This window comes from Petaurus breviceps, unplaced genomic scaffold (genome assembly GCF_028583685.1).
Source record: "Petaurus breviceps papuanus isolate PSGF00001 unplaced genomic scaffold, PetGlider_PUasm1.0 187, whole genome shotgun sequence".
NCBI lineage: Eukaryota > Metazoa > Chordata > Mammalia > Diprotodontia > Petauridae > Petaurus > Petaurus breviceps.
In genome coordinates this window covers 6,339,760-6,365,854 of record NW_027185799.1, presented here as the reverse complement: position 1 = coordinate 6,365,854, position 26,095 = coordinate 6,339,760, and the positions used below count along the sequence as shown (strand labels likewise).

Sequence of the window (26,095 nt, the reverse complement as noted above, 5' to 3'; positions counted from 1 at the left end):
TATATATATATATATATATATATATACACACACACAATTTATTTTTGTAACATTCAATAAAACAAACATTTTCATGTCATATTTCAATATAAAAATGATCTCACATGAAACCACACATTTGCTATGTACAACTTGCCATTTCTTTTAGACAACAATGTTAATATTAACTTTTGAACTGAAAATATCAATTGTATATCACTTATGGATTTCATAGAACCAACAGCTAAATAATTTTCCCTCACTGAAGTGCTACCATTTGGCATGTGTGAATAGTCAGAGCCAGAAGAGATGAACCATCACCACATCTCCCAGAAGAGGAAGATCCAGACCTATAATCAAATATCACATTATAATTTGAGCACTTTCTATCTGCACAGTTCTTTGTGGTTGTTTCTCTCTCACTACCCACGAGCCTATTGTCACATTTCTAGTAGGTATAAAGTATAAGGATTCGACTCATGACTCAGTCAGTCCAAAAATGCCCCACAGAATTCTCAGATTCCACTCCTGGCCCTAGTTGTCTCTTTCATATTACTATCCCCATTATGCTTATACAGGCTAAATATGGAACTGTCATATCCTATACTTCAGTTCTATGCTTTATTTACTAAAACTCTGTGATATTAAACTGCTATGTAAATGCTAGCTATGTTCTTTTAAACTAACAAGATTATGGCCTCTCAAAATAATGACCTCTCCCCTTTCATGGTGCCTTCTGAGGCACCACAAACTGAATTTAGATTCACTTGTTCAACTCCCTTATTCTACAAATGAAGAAAATCATCTCCAAATAGTAACATACCCCAAATCGCCCACATAGTGCCACATAGTGGCAGAATGAGGATGCCATTCTAGCTAGTCTGATGACAAAGTCCACCCCTCTATCCATGATGCCACCTTGTTTATCAACTTGGGAAATAATATTTCCATGGAAAAGTCAATGCTAATCACATTAAAAAAAGAATCACATAATATCTCATTCTTATAAAATGGGGAGCAGGGCAGGCTGTGGACATGGTATCAGAGACCTTATCTGTGTAAGAGTCATTGAAGAACAGTTCAACAAGCCGACAAATCAGCTCTTCTATGGTTTTCTGTCTCCTTGCTTCCTAGATATTTTTTGCATTAAAGGAATTTTCAGGGTGCTGATTCCCTTACCCCAGAGAGACTGTCCTCCCAAGATCTATCCCCTTCTCATATCTGGCATCATAAAACAGTTAATATAGGGAAAGTGAGAAGTTATACATATTAGAAGAAAGATGGTCAAGGGACAGAGCATCTCTCTCTCTCTTTCTCTCTCTCTCTCTCTCTCTCTCTCTCTCTCTCTCTCTCGCTTTCTCTCTCCACACACACACACACACACACACACACACACATATTGTGGCTTCTGTATTAGTTGCCTAAGTGATATTGCTCCAAAGGAAGTTTGGTATGGTGGAGATACTGTTGTTAGTTTTGAAGGCAGATTTAGGTCCTAGCTCTGCCACTTACCAAATGTGTAATCATAGGAAAGTCTGTTGATAGCTGGTGGAATTTTAATATTGTCCATATTTGTTATCATAGAAACCCAGCTACAAACCCTCAAGTTCCTCATTCTGCCTCAGGATTCGGGGTTAAAGCCAAAATAGAATTCTGATTTCATGTTCTAGAGAGTTCCGCTCAAAGATAGGTTCACTAAGATTAGCTTTGCCAAGGATTCTGTAATTGCTGTCATGTGACATTCTTCAAAAGTAGGGGGGAGGGGCGAGGAATGATGTCTCTCTCTGTCTCTGTCTCTCTGTTTCTGTCTCTCTTGCTTTTGTTTCCCTGCTTCTTTGTCCTTATCTGTCTTTCTCTGTCTCTGTTTCTGTCTCTCTCATCTGTTTTCTCATCTCTCTCTTCCTGACGCTGTCTCTATCTCTGTGTCTCTCTTCCTGAGTCTTTGTCTCTCTCTCTCTATCTTTTCTTTATCTTTTTTTCTCTTTCTCTTTTCCTGCCTGCCTCTGTTTCTTTTTTGTGTTCCCTGTCTCTCTGTCTCATTTGTATCTCCATCTCTATCTTTGTCCCTTTGCCTCTTAATCATTGTCTCTCTGTCTCTTGTGTTTCCATATCTGTCTCTATCTTTGTGTCTGTCTGTCTGTCTCCCTCTCCTTCCCTGCTCTCCTCGGTCTCTGTCTCTGTCTCTCTCTTCCTCTTCCCTTCTCTCCATCTTTCTGTTATTCTGTCTCTGTTTCTCTCTATCCTCGTGTCTCTGTTGCTTGTATTTCTGTCTCTGTCTTCCTTTGTCTTTTTTGCTCTGTCTTTATCTCTCTGTCTCTGTCTCTCTGTCTCTGTTTCTCTCCTTTCTTTTTCCCTCTTTCTCTCGTTATTGTTCACACACTGTCATCTAGTGGCCATTGGGACATTTACATGGAATTTTTTCTACAAGACTAACATGTAAATTCAGGACAGATGCAATGTGAACACCCAGACCTATAAGCAAATATCACACTATAATTTGAGCATTTTCTATATCAATAGTTCTTTGTAATTGTTTCTCTCTTGCTACCCAGAAGGATTTTGTTCATGTTTCTAGTAGGTACAATTGAAGAATTTGCCTCACAGCTCAGTCAGTCCAAACATGGCCCACAGAATTCTTAGATTCCACTCCTGGCCCTAGTTGTCTCTGTCATATTAGTACCCCTGCTGTGCTTCCCCAGGAACATAAAAAGCTGCACAGCGGCTAATTAGACAAGAAGCCAAATGAAGCCAGGTAAGTTGTAGGTGGAGCAGTTATATTTGGTAGATCTTCTGGATCTAGTTCTGTCAGTTTCAGAACTGAAGACAAAGTAGATGCTAAGATGAATTCTTAGGAAATCTACTGTGCCAAAACTAGGCGAGCAATTTAAGAGAAAGAGAAATTTCTAGCAAGAACAAATTATCGGGGTGGCTAGGTGGCGAATTCAAATCTGGCCTCAGACACACACACACACACACACACACACACACACACACACACACACACCCCTAGCTGTGTAGCCTTGGGCAAGTCACTTAAACTCAATTGCCCTCCGAAAAGCAAACCCCCCCACCCCAAATTATCAACTAAAGCTAAATAAGCAATGTATTTGGGTTCAAGAAACAGGATATTAGTATGCAATATTTTGTTTCGAACATGAGTTTTAATGGCATATGTGAATTTCAATCCAATCTAGCACACAGTTATTAAGTTCCAACTGTGTATTAGGCACTTTGTGATGCATTGGTAATACAAAGAAAAAACAAAACAAACTAAAACAAAAAAAATCCCAAACCTCTGGGATCAAAAACTATATATTAGATTAAAACAATGCTGTGCACTGCACAAAAATAAATAAATAAATGAAAGAAAGAATGAAGACTATTGAATAAATGGATGATAATTTCAGGGGGGAGGAAATGGCCATCCTAATGTTACCTAAATCAAATTGAATGCATTTACATGGTTTGCTACACACCAAATTTGAGTTGATCCATATTATTCAAATATTTAATTTTAAAAAGTCCATTAACCTTGATTATTAATCTAAATTTTCCCATTTCAATATTTTGTTTTTCTACCACATGGAAGAGGAAACAAAAAACTTCCCAGGATAAGATTAGGAGAAGATAGAAAGTGAATGAGTAGAAAGATATTAGTTTTGGGTTTATTTTCACTCTCTACTTTAGAAGATCTTTTTTTTTATAAGACCCAGTAAATCACCTGATTAAAATTCTACCATTGAATGCTTTGATTAAGAATCATTTTATCCAAGCAGTCTTCTTTTTTAATAAAAATGCTATTGTTTTCCTCTCCATAATAAGAATGTCCAAAGGATGCAGGATCAGAAAGTTGAGTACCAGAGGTGGATGATGGTCACTGAAATGGAAGATCTGGCAGAGATAGTGGGGAACAGAGGAAGAATATATATGTTGGAGTCAGAACTCTTGGATCTGCATTTTACTATGTGTATGAGCTTGGACAAGTCACTGAACTCAGAGTTTCCTCTTCTGTAAAATGAGGGTGTTGGATTAGATTACCTGTACAGATGAGGAAATTGAGGTACAGAAAGGGTAAATAACTTGTTCAAGGTCAGAGTTATATCCCAGATCTTCTGTCTCCAAATGGAATGTGGTTTCTATTATAACATGTTGCCTCTATCAGTAGAACCATGTTCCTATTAAATTAAATTTTAAGTTCTCTGAAGTCAGGGACTATATCTGATTCATTTTTCATTTCTTTATAGAGCCTAGCAGGGAGCCTTCCTTGCACAGAATAGGAATTTTATAAATATTTGCAGAATTCAATTAAGTTGAATCACTCTAGATTAAAATGGGTCTCAGTGTTAGTGTTAGCAAACCAGACTGAATTCGTACCTTAATGTCTGTTAATGGAGTAGTGTCTCATTGGTATTCAGTGACAGCACAGAGTCTTAAAGGGAGATTCATCAATCATAGGAAACAGAAGAAATGTGGAAAGAGGTGAAGGAATAAAGAATAGGAAATGAATACATTTTAATGGTCTGATCTCTCACTGACTTCTTTTAATTCCACTTACAGAAATGAGAACAGCATGCTTTCTACAGCTGGATTCACAACACTAAACATCTGCCATTTATATTATAAGCATTCATGGTATGCTAAGTCATTTCTGCCTTTGACACAGAGGCCACAGAGTTGTGACTATCATATCTTCACCATATCTTCATGTACCCATATTTACCTCCAAATAGCAGTCAATGAATAAATTGTTTTCTCTTCCTGTAAAATTTTATTCTTTCTTTCTTACTTTCCAAAAGTACATGAGTGTATGAAAAGGTCACTCTTGGTGGATCCTTATTTTGAAAGTAGAGACAGAGTAAAGGAAGCAACTTTCCCAAGTTCACAAAGGTTAAATATTGCATATTATCATCCCTCCACTAATCTTGTTTATGCCCTCCTCTCCCTCTAGAAAGTTATGGCTCTAGCACCTAGTAGATATATGTATGTTAACTTCTTTGTTGATGGATTGGTTTTTCTATGGATACCAGCAGGAAGTTGCTTAGCATTGATAATGTAAGAAAACAGGAGAGAGTTCAATTTGATTTGAACAAGTCTGATATCACAGCAGAAATGCTGCTAAAGCATTCTGAGAATTTGTAGAGGATGTGTGCAAAGCCACTCTGATTTGCTACACATGCCCAGATCATGAATTCATTAATCAGGAGATAATCACACCCCAAAGGGGATTTTGCAATTCTAGCTACCTGATGAGTGTTTTGTGGAGAGATGACTATTCTGTGGTATATTTCGAAGCCTTTAAAGCCTGGTGCTAAAGGTTTCCTAATAATACTATGATTTCAGAATGCAGCAGGGAATAGGTGTCAGAAAAGAAAATTCAGGAAGAACAGGATGTCTCAGTGAATTAGAAAAGTTCTCTCTAGGCCAATGGTGAATATAATAGAGTATTATGTAGAATTACAGAGAAATAGTAGCCCATACAACATGGCACTATGGGAAAAGTACTGGATTTATTTGTTTATATTATATTATTATGGATTATTATATTATTATTTTTATTTATTATTAATTATATTATTGATTATTATTAATTATATTATTGAGTCAAAAGACTCAAATCCTTTTGCTTGCTATCTGCGTGACCTAAGTCACCAAACCCCAGTGTCCACAGGTGCCAAGTGAAGGTTTTAGAATAGATATGTCTTAACAGCAAGTCTCAGTCTTGGTCCATGGTATTGGTAGAAATTGAGGGGGAGTCTCACAATCTATTTGACATAGAATTAATAATAGCTCAAAATTATAAATACATTTTATTTTTATGCCTGTGTGCATATATGTGCATATCTCTATTCTTTATAAAATTATTTAATTTTCATGGCAATTGTTTGAGGTAAATAGTGTGGGAATTTTTATCCTATTTTACAGATATGTAAACATACTGAAAATCAAAATAACTTACCCAAGGTCATACATCCAATTTCAGAGCTGGCACTCTAATGCCTGTCTCATGGCCTTCATTGCAAGATGATATAGAATAGAGACACAGGACAGGAAGCCTAGAAAATTAGATTCAAGATACAGCTGTAAAGCAGAAACTGTAGAAGATCTTGGACAAATGACTCCATGTACTTGACCCTAATTATCACCATCTGTAAAATAAGAGAATAGCAGTACAACTAGTTGATTTCTTAGGTTCCTTCCAATTCTAAGCAAAGCCTATATAAGAAGGACAGGGAAGGCTTTTGTGCTGAACTTCAAGGTCAGAAGGGGCCTCAAATTTGACAGGTTAGGAGCTACAATGATTTAAATATGGCACAATAGCATCTGAATGATTTCAAATAAGTATCACAGGTTTATAGTATCACCTGTGATACTATAGCTAAAGCTTAACTATTTCCTCTTTAAATTGTGCATCTAGTCTAAACGTCCCAGTTGCAACATCCACGGCCACCACCAAAAGAAAAAAAAAAACTATTTAAAAGGTAAAGCATTTTGTATAGTTTAAATAATACTGAGATTTCAATACTGGGTTTAATTGTAAACTCTGCTACATTCTACTGTGTGACTTTGAGTAAACCATTTAACCCCTCTGGTCTTCAGTTTCCTCAATTATCAATGAAGGTAGTTGGACTAAATTATCTTCAAGATACTTTTATTTTGTTGTTCTTGTTGTCTAATTGTTTTTAATAATGTCAGACTGTGACCCTATTTGGGGTTTTCTTGGCAAAGAGGCTGGAGTGGTTTGCCATTTACTTCTCTAATGCATTGTACAGATAAAGAAACTGAGGCAAAAACCATTAAGTGACTTGTCCAGGGTCACACAGCTGGTAAGTGAGGCTGGATTTGAACTTAGGTCTTCCTAACTTCCTGGCACCTATCTTCCCTAACATCCCTTTAAGCCCTCCTGAAGACTTCTGAGCCTATGCCTCACTTATTTTATGGCTGCATTGGGTGTTTTTTTTAATGATATATGTATGTATGTATACACATATACATGTTTTGCATATATGTGTACATATGTATCTACATACACATATCTAAAAGTGCAAATAGCAAGAGATTCCCAGAAATTCTGAGGAAGGTATACTTTGAGTCTATGATTATATCAACAATAATTATCAGTATCATGGCATCCTGGAAATAGCTCTAATTCCAGGATGAGAATAGAAGAGTTTAGATACTTGCTAGTTGTGCAAATTGGGGAAGAGTGGATTTCAAAGACATAGAAGGATTTATACTAGGCTGAAAATTCCTTAGTTGATGTCCAAGGGTAGAAAAATATCTTTTTGTTACAATAAAATCATGACAAACCATTCTGATGATAGAGGGTATTTTAAAGAAACTAACGAATGGAGTAATCACTGACAAATTTAGATGTAAAGGACATGTACAGAATATAGGTATGCAAGGCAACAAAATAGTGGGAAATTTCAGACGTGATTCCTAGAGGAGATCAGGAAGATGAGAAAAAAAAATAAAACCAACCCCAGGATAGTGTCTTGAAGTGGATGTGATAATTATTATAAGCACAGAGAGGGTAGAATTGCTTGATTCTTGTTCTGCTTTTTGAATTGTCTCCCAAGAAAAATGGTCTTCATATAGGGAAGGGCAGTAAATAAATGGCTAATAGTGAATTGGTAAATTCACTATTATTTCACTATTAAATTCACCAACGTAAATAGGCAGATAGTAAGGGAACACTATATGTTCTTGATGAGCTCAATCTTAGATTTACACACTTCCTGGCACATGGTAGTTGCCATGTGAATGCTTATTCCATTCCCTCCTACCCAAATAGAGTACTAAAAGAAATAGCAAATGTAATGACTGCACTATCCTTAGTTTTTTTCCCCCTAAAGATCATGGAAGATAGGGTAGGTATTGGAGAAATAGACAAATTTACCATTTTTTTTTCAAATTTTCATAAAAGGAAAGACAGTTGATTTGGAAAAGTGTAGACCAGTGAGCTCAGTTTTGATTCCCAGTAAAATTCTCAAACTCGTTATTAAGAGAGAGTTAATGAAGACCTAGAAAAGATGCAGTATGGCTTCATCAAGAACAGGGCATGCCTGACTAATCTGATATCCTTTTGTGATAGGCTTGCTAGACACTTAGGTCAGAGGAATATTGCAGATATAGTTTACCTAGATTTTAGTAAAATATTTGACAATCTTTCATGTTACGCTAGTAGAAAAGATGAAGAGATATGGGCTATGAGGCAATGCAATTTCATGGATTCAGAAATAGCTGAATAACTGGACCCACAGAAAAGTCCTAAATGTTTGATAAAGACTTTGAAAGAAGACTCTGGGGATCTGTTTGACCTTGTATTGTTTAATATTTGTATAAATAATTTGGATTACCTCATAGATTGCATACTTTTCAAAGCTGCAGATGGCACAAAGCTGGAAGGGATGGATAATACTGAATTACAGAGTAAGGATCCAAAATGACTTTGAGGGACTGGAGCATTGGGCCAAATATAATAAAATGAAATTGAATAGAGATAAATATATAACATTACAGTTGGATTAAAAAATCAACTTCAAAAGTACAAGATGCCAAAGGAATGGCTAGATGACATTTTGTTGGAGGTAGATCTGGGAATTTTTGCATATGGCAGTCTCATTAAATATCAACAGTGTGAGATAGCAAGCGAAAACCCTTACACATTCTGAGGCTACATTATAAAGGCAGCATGGACCTGATATTTCTCTTGTGGTCATCTCTCTATATCATATCTGGGGTATTGTGTTCAGTTCCACTACTCCATTTTAGGTAGTGTATTAATTAAGGTGGAAAATATTCAATTATTTGAATTATTTTTCCTAATTATTCAATTATGACAATTCATTGATGGATGGTTATGTTGGAGAAGAGAAGACTTAAGAGAGAAGGGAGATAACTGTCTTCAGGTTTATTCTGGGCTGTCACAAAGGAGAAGAAAGAACTTTGTTTTGCTTCTTAGAGAGCTCAACTAGGAACAATGTGACTTTTGCAATGGGAGTTTTGGACTTGATAAGAGGGAAAAAAAACCCTAACAATGAGAATAAGTACAACGTGGTGCTTAACCCTACTGTTGGTGATTTCCCTGGTAATTGGAACTCTTCAGGCAAAACCAAAAGAACATCAATTAGGCCATCTATAGAGGGTGTCACTTTACTGGTATAGACAGCCTGTGCCAGATAACGTCCAAGGTTACTACAAACTTTAACATTTTGTCATTTTTTAAATGATGAATATTCTGAGTGTGGCACTAATGACTACATAAGGATAAAATAGTGTCTGAGTGAACTGATGCTAGTAAAAGAAAATTGAAGGGCAAGAAAATGGATTTTTAAAACATTATATTAACATCAAGAAGATCAAGAACAAGGGAACTTAGGAATCAATGATAACAGACATCAGAAAGTTAAAGTTGTAATTCACTCCTATTTTATTTCTGTTTTATTACTAACCCAAACATTCTTCAGACCAGGAAGTCAAGAATAAATGCATTTAACTAAAGGACAAATGAGGAGATGGCAAGAGACAATCTAGTGAACATTGCCAGAGTCAAGTTAAAAAAACCAGACAAATTACTGAAAGTGCTGGCAAATATGGCAGCTGAATCGTGGACAGTGATCTTTGGAAAACTCAAGATAAAGAAAGATGAAAAAATAAGCATTTTATACAGTGTCTACTAAGTGCTAGGGCTGGGAAACCTGCAACCTTGAGGTCACATGTGACCTTCTAGGTCCTTAAGGCTGACCCTTTGGCTAAATCCAAGCTTCACAGAACAAATTCCCTTAATGAAGGATTTGTTCTGTAAGACTTGGACTCAGTCAAAAGGCCACACCCAAGGACCCAGAAGACCACATATGGCCTTGAGGTTGCAGGTTCCCCACCCCTGTTAGACACTGTGCTAAGCACATTATAGAAATTAATATCTCATTTTTTTCCTCATAACAAGCCTTTGAGTTAGGTGTTTTTATTATCAACAATTTATAATTGAGGGAACTGAGGCAGCCAAAGGTTAAGTGATTTATCCAGGATCATTCAGCTGGTAAGTGTCTGAGGTAGGATTACAACTCAGGTATTCTTGACTCCAGGACCAGCACTCTATTGTACCACAAGTTGCTGGCAAATTTTCAAAATTTCAAAACTAGAAAAAGAGTCTTCAAGCATAAACATGTGAGCTTCACCTTAATCTCTGCCAATGTTCTAAAATACATTAGTAAAGTATATATTGGAGAATACTTAGAAAGGGAAGCAGTAGTCACTGAAAGCCAGCACAGCTTTAACAAAACTAGGCCCTGCCAAATTCATCTCATTTACTTTGTCAGGGTTTATTCAAAGTGTGGATTAAAGGAATTCTCCAGAAATTATAAACCTCACAATAGCCTTTTAGATAAAATGTGGAGCTGTAGGAGATATTTGGTTGCAGATGGGTAGATTCAAAACTGGTTTAAAAAATTGATCTAGTGTTATTTGTAAATGGTCTGATTTTGGTTCTATGCCATTTAACATTTTTTTAAATAAATGATTTAGATAAAGCCACAAATATTGTATTTATCAAATCAGAAAATGACACAGAAAGATGGGAGAGAGAGCTGTAGCACTGGATGGAAAGTTTAGCATCCAAATAGTATCTCAATAGGCATGGACCATATCTAGTAAGATAAACTATAATTAAACAAAGGTAAAATGCCCCATGAATTAAACAAACAAACAAACAAAAAACTGCATAAATATAGGATGAGAAATAGGAAACTAGACACGAGTTTGTGTGAGAAAAAGATCTGAGGATTATAATGGGCCACATGTTCCATATGAGTCAACATGGTAACATGGAAGGCAAAAAAGCCAATGGAATCTTGGTCTATATAGGAAGAGAGATGATAGTTTCACCACTGTTGTTGATGTTATTTAGTTGCCTTTGACTCCTCTTGACCCTATCTGGTGTCTTCTTGGCAAAGACACAGAAGGGGATTGCCATTTCCTTCTCAGCTTATTTTAGAGATCAGGAACTGGGGCAGTGTTAAGTGACTTGCCAAGATGATTCTTCCTGATTCCAAGCCTAGGACTCCATTCACTGCACCACCTAGCTTTTTCACTCTTGGGTTCAATCACTGCATATTTGCAGTATTTTGTACCTGGTGAACCTAGAAGTAATACGTTACTTGTCTTTAAGGTTTAGCAGTAATATTATTTAGAGAAGGAAGGATGAGGAGCAATGGATGGAAAAAATAGTAAAGAAGAAATATTTTAGCTTGATATAAGGAACAAAAAAGCCAACTTTCTAACAATCAGGATAAAGTTTCCTATCCATAGATTTCAAGTTTGATGACTTTCACTTAGAAGTGATTCCCATTCAGATACCGATTGTCCTAGATGCCATCTCATATAACCCTGAAATCCTGTGCTTCGTGTCACTTGTCATTACTACTTGGTTTGCTCTGCTGTGTAAAGGGAATTATCTACCGTAGAAGACAGCCCTGACAAAAGGGCTTTAGAAATCTTAAAATGACATATACATGAATTGTTATATATAATGATATATTAATAATGTCATTATAACATGATAAGGTCCTATTATATCTCAATAGACCAATCCAATAAAATGAAATGTAATTAGAATAAAGGTAAAATACCCCATGAGTTAATATAAATAATTACATGATGAGTAATAGGTGTAATAGATGTAATAGATGTGTGTAATAGATGGTGTGGAAATGGGGTGGAAAAAACCTGAGGGTTATAGCTTGTAATGATATATTAATTTGTTTATATAGATATGTATTTGTACATGTATATTATGATGTATATGTTATTATTATTCTTATCAGCTACTATGGGATTTTCATACTTAATTCTGATTTTTGGTGACTCTGAGTAGATACAATTAAAATTTTATTTGATAATTCTTATCTATCCTTTCTTTGGATATTTTCATCATTAATATTAGTCACAATTATCCAAACAACTCTACTGTGATTCATACAACAAAACAATATTATTCCATTTCATTGGACCACAATCCAAATATTTCATTCAGCCTTATGAACTCAGCAATATCTAGACTGTCCTTTATATTAAATTGTTTTCCACTTTCATTAGTATTCTTGGTTCAGAGAATTCCATGTGAAACTCATAGTGGCAGATCTTGGTCTTCCCTATTGTAGTAAAGTAAGAGTGAGTGGATAGATGAGAGGGCAATGGTGACACTCATGAATTTTAATGGGATCAATACACATTTTGAAGACAAGATATGATTTGAAATCTATAGGGGCTTTTTAAAAGTTTATTTATTTTTAGTTTTTATCATTCACTTCCATGTTTTAAATTTTCTTCCCCTCCCTCACATCCCCCCTCCCCTAAACAGCATGCAATCTGTCTACATATATATTACTATTGAACATATTTTCAATTAGTCATGTTATATAGAAGCATTAGAGTGAATAGGAGAAACCATGAGAAAGAAACAAACAAACAACAAAAGAAAATAGTCTGCTTCACTCTGCATTCAGACCCCATAATTCTTTCTCTGGATGTGGGTGGCGTTTTCCATGAGGAGTCCTTTGGGATTGTTTTAGGTCCTTGCATAGCTGAGAAGGGCTAAGCCTTTCAAAGTCAGTCAGCCCTCACTGTGGCTATTGTGTACAGTGTTCTCCTGGTCCTGCTCATTTCATTCAGTATCAGTTCATGGAAGTCTTTCCAGGTTTTTCTTAAGTTCACCTACTCATCATTTCTTGTAGCACAATCGTATTCCATTACATTTATATACCACAACTTGTTCAGCCATTCACCAATTGATGGGCATCCTCTCAATTTCCAGTTCTTGGCCAATTAAAAGCTATGTGCAAGAAGCAGACATAGTGGTGCCCTCATGTAACCTTTGCTACTTAGTAGGCTGAGACTAGTGGATCTCTTTAGCTTGAGAGTTCTGAGCTGCAGTGAGATAAGTCAATTGGGCGTCTACACAAAGTATAGCATTAATAGAAAAAGCTCTCAGAAGCAAGAAGACACTAGCTTGTCCAAAAAGGGGGACAACTGACTTAAGTTGGAATTGGAGAAGACACATTTTCAGTGTAAGCAAGATAGGGAAACCCAATTTTAAAAACAAAACAAAACAAAACAACAACAACAACAACAACAAAAAGAAATTTATGGTCAAGGCTAACACAGAAATGAAATAAATTTCAGGATCTCAGACATGTAGTTATATACATGGTATCAGGAAATGCCTACACTATTTTATAAGGACACAACTGCTTTTTGTGGCTGTTAATCTGCCACCTTACCATCATATGGAGTCAGGTCACCTATGCAGCTGTATATGTCAATATTAGCATTTGGAATTCAGCTTACATTTGTCCTACTGTGTGCCATACACAAAGCTAAAAGTTGAGGATACTCAAATAAACAAAAAGTAAAAGGTAATTATTGCTCTTTGGTAACTTACAACCTAATGGGGAAGATGACATGCAAATTAGCTATGTACAAATAATCCATATACAGAATAAATTGTAAATAATCAACAGGTACTAGAGGCAAGGTGGATTGGGAAAGACTTCCTGGAGAAAGAGTGATTTTATCTGGTACTTGAAGGAAGTCAGGGAATTTAGGAGGTGGAGATGATGAATGAGATCATAGAAGGCATGGGGAGACAGCCAATACAATTGTATAGTATTGAGTGATATTGTCTTACTGGGGGAATATTAAGGAGGCCAGGGGCACTGATTCATAGACTATCAGGTTCTTATCTGACCAATGCCTTTAAAAAGTTCTATGTAAACATTAATTTATTTGTTCTCTGTGATGATTTTGTGACTCTGATCATGTGCAGATTATTCCCCATATTTTCAAGAAAAGGAAACTGATATTTAGAATAGTAAAGTGTTTGCTTAAGGTAATTCAACTCATAAGTGGCAGAGTCAAATCTCACATTCAGGTCATTTGACTATACATTTTCTTTTTATTTTTCTGCTACTTTTCATCTTTACTCTAAAAAGATTGAAATTATAATTGGATAATTACCATTTAATCTACCTATGTGTGAAGGTGAATTCAGCAGCTTATGGAAAAAGGCCCAGGTGAAAACGGACACTTTGCCTTGGAGATTAATGAGTAAAGTTAAATAAAACACTGACCCTGGACCAAGCTGGTTGTAAAGGGGGGGCAAGGTTGTAAAAAAGGAAATTTCAGGAATTAATGCTTCCTTTAATTCAAAAACAAGGTTTAAACAGTCTATGGGAGGTAATGTGAATAAGTAGAACATTCTATGGTTTAGATGATAGATTTTCTTGGTCTGTGATTCTGGGCAAATCATGTGACCTCTTTGATCCTCAGTTTCTTCATTTGCAAAATAGTTATGACAATATTTTCACAACCTAACTTACAAAGTTGATGGTAGGAAATGATTTTCCAACCCTTAAAGGAATATGTAAATAGATGCTAATAATAATACTTTAATTAATGATAATGATTATTATAAAGCAATATAATTGGTCTTATATGAAACACTTATTAAAATGTGGTCTCTGAAATTCCAAAAAACTCATGATGGAAAATTCTATTCACATCCACAGAAAGAACTATGGGTCTGAATGCAGATCAAAGCATGCTATTCTCTCTCTCTCTCTCTCTCTCTTTCTGTCTCTCTCTCATTTCTTCTTTCTTGTGGTTTTTCTCTTTGGTTCTAATTCTTCTCTACAACATGACTACCATGTATAGCCTATATAGCCTGTATCAAATTCTATCTTGGGGAAGAGGGAGCAGGGGGACAGGGAGAAAATTTGGAATTCAAAATGTTATAGAAGTGAATGTTGAAAACTAAAAATATATGTATGTATGTACATATGTATGTATATATGCCTAATGTGGTTTCTACCCTCAATAAACTTACAATCTAGTTTTAAAGTATTAAAAGCACATAAATATGCAAGACTACACAATATTCAGTCTTTTTAGTTGTGTTCAACTCTTTGTGACCCTATTTATGGTTTTCTTGGCAAAGATACTTGAATAGTTTGCCATTTCCTTCTCCAGATCATTTTATAGATGAGGAAATTGAGGCAAACAAGGTTAAGTGACTTGTCCAGGGTCACGTAGTGTCTGAGGCCAGATTTGAACTCAGGAAGATATCAACATGATTTCAAGCTTGTTTTTCTATCCACTGTGCCACCTAGCTGCCCAATATTATCCAATAAATAGCAATATATAAGAACTCTAAAAGAGCCTATTACTCCTAGGAAAAAAAATTCTTGATTTGGATCCAGCTGCTACTTCTCCTAGATAATGGGTATTGAGCTTATCATAAACTGTAACTCTTTTCTCCTTCCTCCAGAAGAGTAGGACTGTTTGTAATAAAAAGATATCCTGTGTGGTCATGGAAACTAGCATTGCTCTTCCTGAATGCCTACCACTCCTTTCTCTTATCTCCATAGGCCCTATATAACACCAGCAAGGAGAGCAGAATGGGGCCAAAAATTTAATGAAAATATACTTGACAGGCCTCTCCCATTTACTGCAATCTTGTTAGCTGAACCCTTATGATATATGTGTTGTCTGGAGAATTACCAAAGCTTCTGGGTAGCTACTATTGGGCAGACATGGCCAATGTGTTACTGTCAAAAGATAAACATAGGATCCCAGGGCCTTCACTTGGGAACCAACTCCACGCAGAGGTCAGATGTGAATGGAAACATGCCCCTTCAATCTACCTCATGCATTACTCATCGCAGACGTAGGCTTGTAAGGAAGTCAGCTACAAAGGTGTTTCCATTGTCTTTGGCACACATAGGCATTCCATCAAGCCCAACGGGCATAGTGCTTTTTTGAGGAATGAGGCAACTTGTTTCTAGCCTTTTCTTCAACTCAGCAATGCCCATTGGTCCAAAAAAGAATTTTAAAGCAGATGGGCATTTCCCCATTGGAGCAACAATTTCTCTCCAATGTCTCACGTCCTCATTATAAAGCTCCTAACAATAGAGAAGTTAATTCTCAGATGAAATTGGAGGCATGCTCATAAACAAATGCTGCTCCTGCTTCATTTCACAGTTGCTGAATCACTGCTTTTCTTTTTTCATTGTATACATATTGTTTCAGAGATGCCCTGTTGGGATTGTGAAACAGGCAGATTGTAATAAAACTGCACCCAGGGAGTGGTAGAAGAGTGCGTGAAATGAGTCACAGACCACAACAAAGCCTTTCCTGTCATGTAGGGCTCACTTGCCAAACACAAAGGATGTAAATTTGATGGTAAGACAAGAAGCATCTTTGTTATTTGTCAACAAATCCCATTGGCCATTGCAGAATCCTGGCAGCCTGTCATAAGGAAGTCTCTCAAGGAGAAGCATGAGCTAACTGGAAGATGGGAAACATGCTATAAGAGAACAAATGACAGGTACAACTGAATGGATGTTATGGTCCCAGGGAGCCATTTCTGTGGCACATTCAAGATACCAGTAGGATCCTCTGTGAGCTAGGCATGGCATTGGGAGAAAGGTATAGACAGTTCAGACAAAATACAATGGGACTGCTTAACATGATGGGACTGGCCAGTATCCAGCAATAGAAAGGAAATAAATCAGCAAAATTGTTTGAAAAGGACATAAAGGGTCCTAGAGATTGAAAGTATTTGAACAATTTTGTTCTATGTTTTTTGGTCTAAATTTGGCATTTCATGGGTATGATAAACTCCAGGCAGAGAAACTCTCAGTGGATATAGATGAGTGATTCCTCTGCAATTTATACTCTTTTGGAAAGCTGTCTGGCACATTATGAGTTTAAGGTACTTTTCTTGTAGCTAGTATATGTCAAAGAGGGAACCTGAATCTATATCTTCCTGACTCCAAAGTTAGCTTTCTATTCATTTGCTCCTCTCTGTCTCATCTGGACAGAAAGTCTTAACAAAAATAAATAATAAAAGGTTGTATGTTGGGGTGGGAAACACAATCTATAATTTGAACCTATTGTGTAGGAAGTGGAGCAAACAGAAGCAGGAAATAATATCTATGATAACAATGGAAATGGAAAGAACAGCAAGTAGACACAACAACAACAGCACAATCACAATTGATATATAATTATAATGCCCACTCTTGGCTCTAAATAAGAAATATGAGCATATGCATTCCTTTCGTCTTTGCAGCTATGAAACTTAGTTAACATGTTGATTAGTTTTTATAAACTTTTTTCTCTTTCTTTTTAAATCCTTTGTTATAAAGGATAGATTTCTCTTCTTTTCCTCCTCTTTTTTCTCCTTCTTCATCATCATCTTCTTTTTCTCTTCCTCTCTTCCTCCTCTTTCTGTCTTTGTCTCTGTGTCTGTCTTTCTTTCTGTCTCCCTCTCCCCTCCTCTCCCCTCCCCTCCCCTCCCCTCCCTTCCCCTTCCCTCCTCCACTTCTCTCTCCTCCTCCCTTCTTCCCTCTCCTCTCCTCTCCTCTCCTCTCCTCTCCTCTCTCTCCTTACTATGAGAAATTACTCTGGAATAGGAATGAGGAAGAAATTTATTAGTAAATGTAAGAGGCAGAAAAAAAAAGATTTTTAAAAGCCCATAAAGCAGCTCATTTAACAGTTTGGTATTTATAAGCAAATGGACATGATCATTAGAATACAGATTTAAGTGTATTCAATTCCTACATGTGGAAAAGAGGAACCTATCTGCATTCAGCCACAAGGGAGAATATGCATGATTTTCAACCCATGTTCTCTATGTCACTAGCATTGTATTGCCCTCTGATACTTTCCAGCATTAACAATATCCCACTTTTTCCTATTAGTATACAATGATGTTATAGCATAAATTGTTCTCCTGGTTCTTCTCCATTATGCCTTATTTCAAAATGAAGCTCCGGTGATGCCTGCTCCACCACTCCTTTCTCATTTATATAAACATCTACTTGTGCCCCCAGTTGTGTGAGATAAGCCCTTTCTTAATTCTCCCCTTTCTTCCCTAGTAATCTGTTCCCCCTTCCCTTGCCTTTCTTCTTTTAATATCATCACAATATAACAAAACTTAATTTGAGTCCATTTCTGACCCTTGCTGACATTATATATTTCCAAATTTCATCCATCTTCCCCCTCTCCTTTATAATTTAATCACTTCAGTCTTATAAAATACTTTCTGATGGTTAGCTTGTATTTACCTTTTTGTGTTTCTCTTTACTCCCAGATTTGTATTTCAAAATTGCTACTCAGATCTTATCTTTCCATCAGAAAGCCTTGGTAGCCTTTTATTTCATTTCCTCCCATGACCCCTCCCCCCACACCCATAGCATTATGCTCAGTTTTGCTGGATAAGTTTTTCATTGTCGTAATGCCGTATCTTCTGCCTTTTGGAATATAACACTCTTATATTCTCTGTGCCTTAGCCACTAAATTTTGTGTGATTCTAATTGTGGTTCCTTGGTATGTAAAATCTTTTTTTTTTTTTTTTCCTGCCTCCTTGTAGTATTTTTTCCTATGATTTGGAAGCTCTGGATTTAAGGTATGAGGTTCCTGGGAATTTTCATTTTGAGGTTTCTTTCAGCATAGATAATGGTATATTCTTTCTGTTTTAACTTTCTGGTTCTATTAGATGCAGTTTTCTTTTATGATTTCCTAGAATTTTATATCTATGTTCTTTTTTTTTTTTGGCCGCAGCTCTTGATATTACAATGATTCATAAAGTATCTCTCTTTAACCTGTTTTCCAGGTTGATTGCTTTTGATATGAAATACCTTACATTTTCTTTTCTTTTTTTCCAGTCTTTTGACATTATAAAAATATTTCTCACTAAATCATTAAATTCTATTTGTTCCATTATAATTGTCTAAGGTTTTTTTTTATAGCTTTATGAGACAATGTTGGATCTGGAGTCAGGAAAATCTGAGTTCAAATCTAGCTTTAGACACGAATTAGTTGTGTGATCCAGGCCAAATCACTTGATATCCGTCTGCCTCACTTTCTCCATCTATAAAACAGGAATTATAATAACACTAATCTTCCAGGGTTGTTGTGAAGATAAAGTGAGATACTATTTTGTAAAGCACTTTGAAAATCTTGAAGTATTATACAAATGCTAGTTATTGTTGCCACAGTGCTGAGTTGTCAATTCCAATTCAAGATCCACACCTTTCCTCCAATGATCTAATTTCTTTTACAGTTCTTTCCTCTATTGCTTTCATTTATTTTATAATATAATTTACAAGAAAACAAACAAAAAAAAACCCTTTTGCATCAGTTCTTTGAGTAATTCTAATTGATCTTCTGGACATACAGTCAGTCTTCTTTGAGGTTTTCCTTTTAGGTGTTTTAGAGTAAATTTCTTTTGTGTCTTGGGCATCCATGTCATGAAAAGACCTTTAAATTTGATTTGATTAGCCATTCTTCAGGCCATGTGCTCTGGGAAACCCTGTGTTTCTGGCCTAGATGGGAGCTTTTGGGATTTAGTCTATGATTCAATTCTTCTATGAGATCCCCCAAGGTGCTATCCTAAGCAGGAGTTTATGTCTGTAGTCTGTTATAGGTAACCCCCATGGTCTGGGATCTGGACACTGAGTCTCTGCTTCTGGCTCCTCTAGGAAACCCCACTCTAGTGTCCTGACCAGGCACTGAGTCCAAGAACAGCTTTAGGCATCTGTATAGCATCCCTAGGAAACAGGCCAAGTTGCTATGTAGACTAAGTCTGGTCTCTTAGCCTCTCTGGAAGACACTTGTTGATGATTTGCATTGTAAGTGGAGTCCAAAAGTAGTTCCAGGGTTCCGTGAACTGTTGTTTTATCTCAAATCCAAGGCCCCATATCTGAACCATATATTTGTCCCATAGTTCTTACTCTAAACTGTTGCCTATAAGTCAAATGTTGAGGTAGAAAGATGATCCACTGTAAGTTATCTTTTTATCTTCCTACCATCAATCAGTGTTGAGGTCTTCTTAGATCAGTTATAGGTGTAGTTTTTGTTGTTTTTTTTTGGGGGGGGGTGGGTTGGGGGAATTGGCTTATACTGCTTTCTTCTCTGCAATCTTGGCTCACATTCCTTGATAGTTAATTGTTAAGAAATACAATAGGGAAATAACATTTCTAAGGAACTTTATAATTTAAAATATGCTTTTCTCAAAAAAACTCTTCAAGGTAGGAAGTATTAATATCTCCTTTACAGATCATTTTGGGATTTGTCCAAGATCACATAGACAGTAGGTGAGACAGATTTCTAATCCTAATTTTCCGATTTCAAGTTGCATGTCTATTCCACTACACTTCACTATCCAGGTCCTCTTTCCTGTTGTTTGCCTGAGTATTCTCCCTTCCACCTAAAAGATATTCATGGCCAAGGGATAGTCAGTGAAAATTTCCCTCTTGTCTCCTAAGGAGAGGACCAAATCTAGTATCTATACAGTTTTATGGATGTTCCCCAATTCATTCACCTTGACATAGGTTTATAAACATGATAATATGAAGCTGAGGAAAAAAAATTCTTATAATTTATGGAGAAAAGAAAACAGCTTATCTCTTCATAATTTTTCCCTATATTCCTTCAGAGGGTAAAGACTATATTCTAATGTAGGAATATCTGGTCTTGTCTTATTGTTGTCAATAACTTTCTCCTCCCTGGAATACTAACCTTAGAACAAAAGGATTAGTTCCATCTCTTTGGAATTTGGACCTTCTCTTGATAGAAAAAGGACATATAACATAAGGAATAAGCTTTTAGTTTGTTACTGTTTTTCTGTTTAGAGAACTTAATTTATGCCTTTCTTTGTCTCTCTGTCCCTTTCTATGTCCTTCTTCCTCTGTCTCTTTGTCTCTGCCTTTCCCCTCTCCATTTCATTAGCTCATTCTCATCCCCTCCATTTTTCTTTATTTTCTCTCTGTTTTTTCTTTTCCTCTTAATAGTTTTCATTCACTTTTTACTTCATTATTCTTTCCTTAATTCTGCCTCCTCCTCCTCATCCTGCTCCTCCATTTGTCTGTGTCTCTCTATCCCCATTACCTTTTCTCTCTTTATCTTTCTATCCACATCTCTGACTGTTCTCTTTCTGTCTTCCTTTATCTGTCTCCTCTCTTTTCACTGACATCTTTCACTCTTTCTACTTCTGTTTATGTATCTCTGTGTATATCTTTTCTCTTTCCTTTTGCAAATTCTTTAGAGGTCTTAGAGGTAAGAGATGTGGCTATGCAGATATATTTGATAAATTGATATTTATCCAATGTGCCTAAGCAATGGTATCTATTCATCTAGCATATGTGTCAGAGTGTTTCGTAATGTCTCACATGAATGAGTTGACATTACACCATGTATGTTGCTATTGCTTATCACTTACAAGAGTGGTTGTTTAACTTTTGTCTGGAAACCTCCTAAATTTCTTTTAGGAGATATCTCCACTAATACCTGATACCATCTCTAATATAAATGGAAACAAAATTCACTATAACATGCACTGAGTAAATATTGCCTTTAATGATTTGCCTTTTATAACAAACCATGAAGCAATAATAGACAGTCACTATGTGTTAATATATGTATACACATGTGTCAATGATAATAAGTATCATGTAGTGTCTACTATAATTTTGTTGTATTTATGTGCATTTCCCCAAAATAAATAAATACTAATCAAGAATCACCCTTATTTTTTTTTCATTTTTATTGTTGAATTTGGTTTTTACATTACATTTATTTTCAAATAAAATTCTTCCCTTCCCTACCTAGCAATTATGTCTCAGATAAATTTTGATTCTCTCCTGTCATGTAAAACACACAATACTCTTATAAATGTTTTTTAAAGAACAAACTTTCCCAGAATAAACACATAAATTAATAAAAAGTATCCAAATATTGGAAAACTAAGTCATTTTGTCATGTCAGGCAGGTCCTAGTCAGATAATATCTAGATTGTCTTATTCTGGAAATCAAATCTAAAGAAGGATATTCACCAACTTAAAGGGATTCTGAAGTAGAGGACAAGGGTGATTAAAAAAAAGTGATATGGGTATCAATTGGAAAAAAAATGAGAATGTTTTGAATGATGACAAACCCTAGAAGGGTATTTGAAGAATTTGAAGTATTGTCATGGGGAAGAAGGGTTAAAATTGTCTCTTAATCACATTTCTCTTCTTGTCAGGCAAGAACAATAATCAGAATTTACAGAAAGGCAAATTTTAGTTATTTTAGGACAGAAAAACAAATGAAACAAAACAACCCCATCATAGCAGTGAGAGCTATCAAGAAAAGTAATAGACTATACACTACTCCTTGATCAATTAATATGTACTTAATAATTCCTTTTCTGTGCCAAGTATTGAATGAAGTGTTGAGGGTATAAAGATTGAAGTGAACCAGTTTCTGACCTCAAAAGTTTATTATATTATACATATTATATTTTGTATAATATATTGATATGTATTATATATTGTGTATAATATTATTATATGTGATATTACACATTATACATATTATTGAGGAAGTGCAGAAGTACATATATAAGTTTTTTTGTAAAGTAAATACAAAATTACTGAGGTAGGGACAAGTAATAACTGAGGAGATCAGGAATGGTCTCAAGTACTCTTTGGAGTACCAGGTAGCTCTTTAGAAGAGTCTTGAAGAAGACCAGGCATTCTAAAAGGTGGAGCAGTAGGAATCCTTTCCAGGCATAGGAGACTGCCGGTGTCAAAACACAGAAAAGGGAGATGAGAATTAAGAAGAACAAAGTACCCAACCTTGGAGGTTCCCAAGTAGAAACTTATGATCACTTAGCACGGGCACTATATGGGGAGAAGGGGTTCTTTTTCAGGTGTAAGGTTTTTTGTTAAATCTGTGGAGTTGAAATCCTATTTGAGAATGATACGATTTTGACATAAACAGTAGAACAAGTACATAATGATTACAACTAATCCAATTCAATGAACAATGTGAGAGTTACTATGCCAGGACTTAGAGGTACACAGTGAAATAATGCTTATGATTTATGAAATGCCATTAAAAAGTTAACATTTCATTTGGGAACATACAGCATATAAAGATAGAAGCATTTCAGTGTACTTAGAGGAGGAAAAGAATATTCATGACTAGGGGTAGGGAGGGATCAAGAAAGCTTCACAGAGGAGGTGACACCCAGAAGGAAGATAATAAGAATGCTAAGAGGTTGAGATAAGGAAGGAGTGCATTCCACACATGGGAAAGAACTTATGCAAATGCTCAAGGCAGGTAATGGAAGGGTAATTTTGTTGAATGGTGAGTAGTCTAGTCTGGTTAGATTATACTATTATGAAAGGGAGAAATATGAAATGAAGGCGCAAAAGTTATTTGGAACCATATAGGAAAGTCTCAAATGGCATGCTGAAGCCTGAAAGGTGGAAAGAGGCAAAACCCTACCAGAAGGGGTCTCAACTCCAGACTCAGACAGTACTGGGGAAGATCAATCCTAAAGAGTGGGAATAAAAAAAAATTCTTTTTTCCTTTTTCCTCATTCTCTCTGACTCATCATATTTCCACTCCAGAGCTCCAGGGAAATTGTCTTAAGCAATGCTTAAATATGGTTTATGTCTAGATTCTCTCCTAAAAGAGACTAACAGAATCTATTCTTAAAAGTGTATTAATGTATAAGGTGTCTTATCAGTATAACATAGCTATTTTTTTCCTTCTACCACAAAAGAAATACTTAAAACACAAAAGACTCATAAGTATGTATTAGGCAAAAAAAAAAATCTTCACACTTATTAAATTCTCCTGTATGATTTAAACACACACACACACACACACACACACACACACACACTTTGTATGAGTACTTAAATGTTTCTCACTCAGCTAGGATTTGCACTGTCAGAGAAATTCTCAAATCCAGATATTCTTTTTTTTTCCTTGTTACATTTTTATTTTTTTTTATACACACCCCCCCCCCCACACACACATATATATATATATATTTGAATATTTGATTTTAAAACTTTCAATTCCAGATTCATTCCCTTCCCCCCCTGCCACCCATCCGCACTGGGGAGACAAGCAGTTGAGTATAGGTTGTACATGTGCGGCTAATGCAAAACAATAACGTAGTAGATGTATTGTAAAAGACTGACTATATTTTCCTCCCTCCTATCCCACCTCCCACTTGTTCTATTCTCTACTTTGATCTTGTCCCTTTTCAAAAGTGGGTGCTTCCAACTTCCCTCCCCCCAAGCCTGCCCTCCCTTCCATCATCGCCCCTCTCATCCCCTTCCCTCCCTACTCTCCTGTAGGGTGAAATACCCTATTTAGTGTGTATTTCATTCCCTTCTCAAGCCAATTTCAATGGGAATAAGGCTGACCCATTCCCTTTTGCCTTCCTATTCTTCCCCTCCATTGTAACCACTTCCGCTTGCCTCTTCTGTATGAGATAGTTTGCCCCACTCTATCTCTCCCCATCTCCTCTCATTATATTCCTCTCACCTCTTAATTTTACCTTTTAAGTATCATCCCTTCCTGTTAAATTGGTCCCATGCCCTCTATCTATGTATATCTGTAAAAGTATATACACACATTCACATATGTATTCATGTGCCCGCATACCCTCATATAAAGACACACACACACACACACATATATATATATATATATTTTTTCTAATCCCTTCAACTACTGAGAAAAGTTTCATAAGTTACAATTATTGTTTTTCCATGTAGGAATGTTAATAGTTCAACTTTGGCCAGGTGGCTCAGCAAGCAAGAGCACCGGCTCCAGTGCCGGGACGACCCAGAACAAATCCAGGCCCAGACACTCAGCACCACACCCAGAAACAACAACTGACCATGCAACCCTGAGCAAGTCACCCAACCCCGAGTGCTTCAAAAAAAAAATAGTTCAACTTTGATAGGTTCCTTATGATTTCTTTTCCCTGTTTACCTTCTCATGCTTCTCTTGCTTCTTGTATCTAAATGTCAAATTTTCTATTCAACTCTGGTTTTTTCAGCAAGAATGCTTGAAAGTCCTCTATTCCACTGAATGACCATATTTTCCCCTGAAACATGATACTCAGTTTTGCTGGGTAGGTGACTCTTGGTTTTAATCCCAGCTCCTGTGCCCTCCGGAATATCACATTCCAGGCCCTTCGATCCCTCAGTGTAGAAGCTGCCAGGTCCTAGGTTATCCTGATTGTGCTTCCACAATATTCAAATTGTTGCTTCCTGACTGCTTGTAATATTCTCTCCTTAATCTGGGAATTCTGGAACTTGGCTATAATATTCCTAGGAGTTTTCTTTTTGGGATCTTTTTCAGGAGGTGATTGGTGGATTCTTTCAACCTCTATTTTGCCCTGTCGTTCTAAAACATCAGGGCAGTTTTCTTTGAGAACTTCCTGGAGGATGCTTTCTAGGTTCTTACTTTGGTCATGGCTTTCAGGTAGTCCAATAATTTTTAAATTATCTCTCCTGGATCTATTTTCCAGGTCAGTGGTTTTTCCCATGAGATATTTCACATTGCCTTCTATTCTTTCATTTGTTTGGATCTGTTTGACAGCATCTTGATTTCTCATAAAGTTATTAGCTTCCATTTGCTCCAATCTAATTCTGAAGCAATGATTCTCCTCAGTGAGCTTTTGAGATTCTTTTTCCATCTGGCAAATTTGACTTTTTAAGGCATTCTTCTCCTCATTGCCTTTTTGAGCCTCCTTTGCCATTTGAGTCAGTCTGTTTTTTAAGGTATTATTTTCTTCAGTCAGGCTGTTGACTCTCATTTCATAATTTTCTTGCATTGTTCTCATTTCTCTTCCCAATTTTTCCTCCACTTCTCTTATCTGCTTCTTAAGGTCCTCTATGGCCTGTAACCAGCTTGTATTTTCCTTTGAAGCTTTTGGTGCAGGAATTCTGACTTCACTGTTTTCCTCCTGTTCCATGCCTTGCTCCTTCTTGTCCCCAAAATAGAAGTGTAACATTGGAATCTTCTGTCTGCTTTGCTTCCTTTGCCTGCTCATTTTGCCACTCAATTATTTGACTTTTGGGCTTTTTGCTACAGTAGGACTCTGCCACCAGACAGGGGAGTTTTCGTCGCAAACGCTGGGGTTTTTTCAGCTGCCGGAGGTATTAGATGGGTGCCCTCTCTGAGGTCTCCACACGCTCTGGCAAGCTGGACACTGTAATGGGAATGCAAATTTGTAAGATCTTCCCTGCCCCTAGGCTAA

General features: G+C 36.4%; 2 long non-coding RNA genes across 5 annotated transcripts in view; one reads left to right on the top strand and one right to left on the bottom strand.

The window, feature by feature from the left end:
• Positions 1-18,174, bottom strand: part of LOC138163166 (uncharacterized) — a 30,236-nt gene extending 12,062 nt beyond the window's left edge. Inside the window, exons 1-2 of the long non-coding RNA XR_011168814.1 lie at positions 18,108-18,174; positions 5,936-6,125 (exon numbers count right to left, since the gene is read on the bottom strand). This is a non-coding gene — a long non-coding RNA (uncharacterized lncRNA). The remainder of the gene's footprint in view (positions 1-5,935; positions 6,126-18,107) is intronic.
• A 16-nt stretch (positions 18,175-18,190) lies between these two features.
• Positions 18,191-26,095, top strand: part of LOC138163165 (uncharacterized) — a 37,460-nt gene continuing 29,555 nt past the window's right edge. For 2 of the 4 annotated variants that reach the window (XR_011168811.1, XR_011168812.1), the window contains exon 1: positions 18,211-18,448. This is a non-coding gene — a long non-coding RNA (uncharacterized lncRNA). Of the gene's footprint in view, positions 18,449-26,095 lie in introns of all 4 variants that reach the window. The other 2 variants (XR_011168810.1, XR_011168813.1) reach the window with 2 other exon arrangements.